The sequence below is a fragment of the Myodes glareolus genome, chromosome 6, assembly GCF_982192425.1.
Source record: "Myodes glareolus chromosome 6, mMyoGla1.1, whole genome shotgun sequence".
In the NCBI taxonomy this organism is placed as follows: Eukaryota; Metazoa; Chordata; class Mammalia; order Rodentia; family Cricetidae; genus Myodes; species Myodes glareolus.
The window spans coordinates 42,911,410-42,918,034 of NC_142031.1; positions in this window are offsets into that span (position 1 = coordinate 42,911,410).

Here is a 6,625-nt window from a genome sequence, read left to right on the forward strand (position 1 = left end):
GAAAGCAGTGTAAGAGGAAAGTTCATAGCACTAAGTGCCCAATTAAAGAAAACGGAGAAAGCACATATTGGAGACTTAACAGCACACCTCAAAGCTCTGGAAAAACAAGAAGCAGACTCTCCCAGGAGGAGTAGAAGACTGGAAATAAACTGAGGGCTGAAATCAACAAAATAGAAACACAGAAAACAATCCAAAAAATCAACGAAACAAAAAGTTGGTTCTTGGAGAAAATCAACAAGATTGACAAACCTCTATCCAAACTAATCAAACGGTAGAGAGAGAACACTCAAATTAATAAGATCAGAAATGAAAAGGGGGACATAATAACAGACACAGAGGAAATTCAGAGAATCATTAGATCTTACTATGCAAGTTTATATGCAACAAAGTTGGAAAATGTACAAGAAATGGATTGGTATTTAGATAAATACCATTTACCAAAGTTAAATCAAGACAAGGTGAAAAATCTAAATAGACTTGTTAGTCGCGAAGTATTAGAAGCTGTTATCAAAAATCTCCCGAACAAAAAAAGCCCAGGGCCAGATGGTTTCAATGCAGAATTTTACCAGAAATTCCAAGAAGAGCTGATACCTATACTCCTTGAGGTATTTCACAATATAGAAACAGAAGAGTCATTGCCAAACTCTTTTTATGAAGCTACAGTACCCTGATACCGAAACCACATAAAGACACAAACAAGAAAGAGAATTACAGGCCAATCTCACTCATGAACATTAACGCAAATATTCTCAAAAAATCCTGGCAAACCAAATCCAAGAACACATTAGAAAAATTATCCATTATGATCAAGTAGGCTTCATTCCAGAGATGCAAGGCTGGTTCAACATACTAAAATCTATCAATGTAATCTATCATATAAATAAACTGAAAGAAAAAAACCATATGATCATCTCGTTATATGCTGAAAAGCCATTTGACAAAATCCAACATCCCTTTATGACGAAGGTGTTGAAGAGATTGGGGATACAAGGATCATACCTATATATAATTAAAGATATTAACAGCAAGCCGACAGCTAACATCAAACAGAAGGGAGAGAAACTCAAAGCCACTCCATTGAAATCAGGAACAAGACAAGGCTGTCCACTCTCCCCATACCTCTTCAATATAGTGCTAGAAGTTCTAGCAATAGCAATACGACATCATAAGTGTGTCAAGGGAATTCGAATTGAAAAGGAAGATGTTAAACTCTCGTTATTTGCAGACGATATGATAGTATACATTAGCAACCCCAAAAACTCTACCAAAGAACTCCTACAGCTGATAAACACCTTTAGTAATGTGGCAGGGTACAAGATCAACTCCAAAAAATCATTTGCCCACTTATACACATAGGATAAAGAAGCAGGGAGGGAAATCAGAGAAACATCACCTTTCACGATAGCAACAAATAGCATAAAATATCTTGGGATAACTTTGACCAAGGAAGTGAAAGACCTATTTGACAAGAACTTTAAGTCTTTGAAGAAAGAAAATGAGGAAGATACCAGAAAATGGAAAGATCTCCCTTGCTCTTGGATTGGGAGGATCAACATAGTAAAAATGGCAATTCTACCAAGAGCAATCTATAGATTCAATGCAATCCCCATCAAAATCCCATCAAACTTCTTCACAGACCTTGAGAGAATAATAATTAATTTTATATGGAAAAACAAAAAACCCAGGATAGCCAAAACAATCTTATATAATAATAAAGAAACTTCTGGAGGTATAACCATCCCTGACTTCAAACTCTATTACACAGCTAAAGTAATGAAAACAGCTTGATATTGGCATTAGAACAGAGAAGTTGACCTATGGAATCGAATAGAAGACCCAGATATTAACCCACAAACCTATGAACACTTGATTTTCGACAAGGGGACTAAAGGTATGCAATGGAAGAAGAAAAGTATCTTTAACAAATGGTGCTAGCATAACTGGATGTCAACCTGTAGAAGAATGAAAGTAGATCCACAAAACTCAAGTCCAAATGGATTAAAGACCTCAACATTAATCTGACCACTTTGAATCAGATAGAAGAGAAAGTGGGAAGTAGTCTACAAGATATAGGCACAGGAGACCACTTCCTAGGTAAAACCCCAGTAGCACAAACAATAAGAGAATCAATGAATAAATGGGACCTCCTGAAACTGAGAAGCTTCTGTAAAGCAAAGGACACAGTCAGTAAGACAAAAAGGCTATCTTCGGACTGGGAGAAGATCTTCACCAACCTCTCATCAGATAAAGGCCTGATCTCCAAAATATACAAAGAACTCAAGAAACTAGACATTAAAACACTAATTAACCCAATTAAAAATGGGGTGCTGATCTGAACAGAGAATTCTCAACAGAAGAACTTTGAATGGCCAAAAGACACTTGAGGTCATGCTCAACATCCTTAGAGGTCAGGGAAATGCAAATCAAAACAACTATGAGATACCATTTTACACAGGTCAGATTAGCTAAAGTTAAAAACACCAATGATAACCTATGCTGGAGAGGATGTGGAGAGAGGGGAACTCTCATCCATTGTTGGTGGGAATGCAAACTTGTGCAGCCACTGTGGAAATCAGTATGGCGGTTTCTAAGGAAACTAGGAGTCAACCTCCCTCAAGACCCAGCAATTCTACTCTTGGGAATATACCCAAGAGATGCCCTATCATACCAGAAAAGCATTTGTTCAACTATGTTCATAGCAGCACTATTTGTAATAGCCAGAACCTGGAAACAACCTAGGTGCCCCTCAATAGAAGAATGGTTAAAAAAGTTGTGGAACATATACACATTAGAGTTTTACTCAGCGGTAAAAAACAATGACATCTTGAATTTTGCATGCAAATGGATGGACATAGAAAATGCTTTACTGAGTGAGGTAACCCAAACCCAAAAAGAGGAATATGGTATGTATTCACTCATAAGTGCATTCTAGCCATAATTAAAGGACTTTGAGCCTATTATTCGTGATCCTAGAGAAGCTAAATAAGAAGGTGAACCTGAAAAAAAATCATGTAGTTATACTCCTAGAGATTGGAAATAGACAAGAGTGCCAGGTAACCTCGGGTGCATGGGGGGGTGGGAAGGTTGTTGGAAGGGGAGATGGTTAGAGAGAAGGGAGTAGGGGAAGAATGGGGAAAGCACGAGGGACTGGGATGGGGGAGAGTGAGGAAGGTTGGATATGGGATCAGGGAAGAATATATCTCAACTAAGGGAGTCACTTTAGGGTTTACAAGACACTTGATTATAAATAGGATTCTAGGTCCAAGGAGAGATCCCAAGATTGTTCTCTGGACAGAGGAGAGGGTGCCTGAACCGGCCTTGGCCCATAACCATACTGATGAATATTTTGCTTATGATCATAGAACCTTCATCTGGCGATGGATGGAGATAGAGACAGAAACCCACATTGGATCATTGGACTTAACTCCCTAGGTCCAAACGAGAAGCAGAAGGAAAGAGAACATGAGCAAAGAAGGCAAGACCAGAGGGAAACTTCATCCAATGATGGATGGCGATACAGACAGACCCACATTGGAGCACTGGACTGAGCTCCACAAGGTCCAAATAAGGAACAGAAGGAGGAAGAACATGAAAAAGGAAATCAGGACCGTGAGGGGTGCGATCACCCACTGATAAAACGGGACTGATCTAATGATAGTTCACCAAGGCCAGTTGGACTGGGACTGAACGAGCACGTGATCCAACCAGATTTTCTGAATGTGGCCGGATTCTGTGAATGTGGCTGGCCAGGAGTCTTTCTGAAAAGCCATTGACAATGACACTGGGACTTGTTTCCTCTGCATATACTGGATTTTTGGGATCCAGTCTGTTTGGATACTCACCTTCCTGGACCTGGAGGGAGGGGGGAGGAGCTCGAACTTCCCACAGGGCAGGAAACCCTGACTGCTCTTAGGGATGGAGAGGGAGGAGGAGGGGGAGTATGGGGAGTGGGAGGGTGTTGGGGAGAGGGGTGGAAATGGAAACTTTGATAATTTAATAAATTTTGAAAAAAATAAAAGGAGTTAGGCAATGACTCTTATGTTTCTATTTTGTGAAACACAGTAAGGAATATAGGTATTAACTCTACTTGGAAGTTCTGGTATAATTCTGCATTGAAACCATCTGCTCCAGGGCTTTTTTTTGGTAGGGAGGTTTCTGATGACAGCTTCTATTTCCTTGTTACTTACGGGTCTATTTAAACTGCTCACTTGGTCTTGACTTAATTTTGGTATATGGTACTTATCTAAAAAAGTGTCTATTTCTTCCACATTTTCCAATTTTGTGGCATACAGGCTTTAGTAGTAAGATCTAATGATTCTCTGAATTTCCTCTGTGTATGTGGTTATTTCTTCCTCTTCATTTCTGATATTATTAATTTGCATGTTCTCTCTCTGGCATTTGATTAGTTTTTATAAGGGGTTTGTCAATCTTGTTGATTTTCTCCAGGAACCAGCTGTTTGTTTCATTGATTCTTTGGATTGTTTTCTGTGTTTCTATTTTGTTGATTTCAGCCTTCAGTTTGATTATTTACAGTTTTCTACTCCTCCTGGGGGAGACTGTTTCTTTTTTTTCTAGAGCTTTCAGGTATGCTGTAAAGTCTCTAATGTGTCCTTTCTCTGTTTCCTTTATGTGGGCACTTAGTGCTATGAACTTTCCTCTTAGCACTGCTTTCATAAATGTCCCATAGGTTTGGGTATGTTGTGTCTTTATTTTCATTGAATTGAAGGAAGATTTTAATTTCTTTCTTTATTTCTTCCTTGAACCAGAGATGGTTCAGTAGTTCACTGTTCAGTTTTCGTGAGTTTGTAGGCTTTCTGGTGTTCGAACTGTTGTTGAATTCTAACTTTATTCCATGGTGATCTGATAGTACACAGGTGATTACTACAATTTCTTCATATCTTTGGATGTTTACTTTGTTACCAATTATGTGATCAATTTTTGAGAAGGTTCCATGAGATGCTGAGAAGAAGGTATATTCTTTTCTGTTTGGGTGGAATGTTTTATAGATGTCTGTTAGGTCCATTTGGTTCATTACTTTTCTTATTTTTATGTTAAGTTCCTGTCTGGTTGACCTGTCCATTATTGAGAGATGACTGTTGAAATCGCCCACTATTAGAGTGTGGAGCTTGACATATGTTCTGAGTTCTAGTAATGTTTCTTTTATATATGTGGGTGCTTTTATATTAGTGGCATAGATATGCAGGATTGAGACTTCCTCCTGATGAATTGTTCCTGACATGAGTATAAAGTGTCCATCTCCTTCTCTTCTGATTGATTTTAGTTTGAAATCTATTTCGTTAGATATTAGTATAGCCACACCGTCTTTTTTTCTTTGGTCCATTTGATTGGAAAACCTTTTCCCAACCCTTTATTCTGAGGTAGTGTTTGTGTTTGAGGTGTGTTTCTTCTAGGCAGCAGAATGTTGTATCCTGATTTCGTATCCATTCTCTTAACATGTGCCTTTTTATAGGTGAGTTGAGTCCATTGATATTAAGTGATGTTAATGACCTGTGGTTGTTGACTCCAGTTATTTTTCCTGTGGTTGTGTTTGTGTGTTTCCTTTCTTTGAGTTGTGCTAGTGGAGGGTTGTTAAATGCTTGTGTTATTATAGGTGTTGTTGGCTTCCTTGGTTTATGATTTTCCTTCTAGTATTTTCTGTAAGGTTGGGTTTGTGGCTATGTATTGTTTAAATCTGTTTTTGTCCTGGAATATCTTGTTTTCTCCATCGATAGTAAAAGCAAGCTTTACTGGGTATAGTAGTCTGGGCTTGCATCCTTGGTCTCTTAGTTTCTGCAGCACATCTATCCAAGACCTTCTGGCTTTCATAGTTTCCGTTGAGAAGTCAGGTGTAATTCTGATAGGTTTCCCTTTATATGTTACTTGACCTTTTTCCCTTGTACCTCTTAATATTTGTTCTTTATTCTGTATGTTTTGTGTTTTGATTATTATATGGCGAGGGGATTTTTTGGGTCCATTCTCTGTGGTGTTCTGTATGCTTCTTGTACCTTCATAGGAATATACTTCTTTAGGTTGGGAAAGTTTTCTTCAATAATTTTGTTGAATATATTTTCTGGGCCTTTGAGCTGTAAATCTTCTCCTTCTTCTACAACTATTTTCCTTAGATTTAGTCTTTTCACAGTGTACCATATTTCTTGGATGTTTTGTGTTAAGAATTTGTTAGATTTGTTTTGTTCTTTAATCAATGAGTTTATTTCCTCTTCAGTATCTTCAGTGTCTTAGATTCTTTCTTCTATCTCTTGTATTCTGTTGGTAATACTTGTCTCTGCAGTTCCTATTCGTTTGCCTAGATTTTCCTTATCCAGCCTTCCCTTTGTTTATGTTTTCTTCATTACCTCCATTTCATTTTTCAAGTCTTGAACTCTTTTCCTTACCTGTTTGATTGCTTTTTCTTTGTTGTCTTGTTTTTCTTTGGTATCTTTGAGAGATTTATTCATTTCATCTAGTTATTTGTTTATTATCTCCATTTCTTTATGACAGTTTTTCACCTTCTGTATAAGTTCCTCTATTATTTTAATATATTTCGGTTTAAAGTCGACTTCTTCTATTTATTCTGGAGTAGGGTGTTCAATTCTTCTAGTTTTGTGATCCCTGGATTCTGGTGATG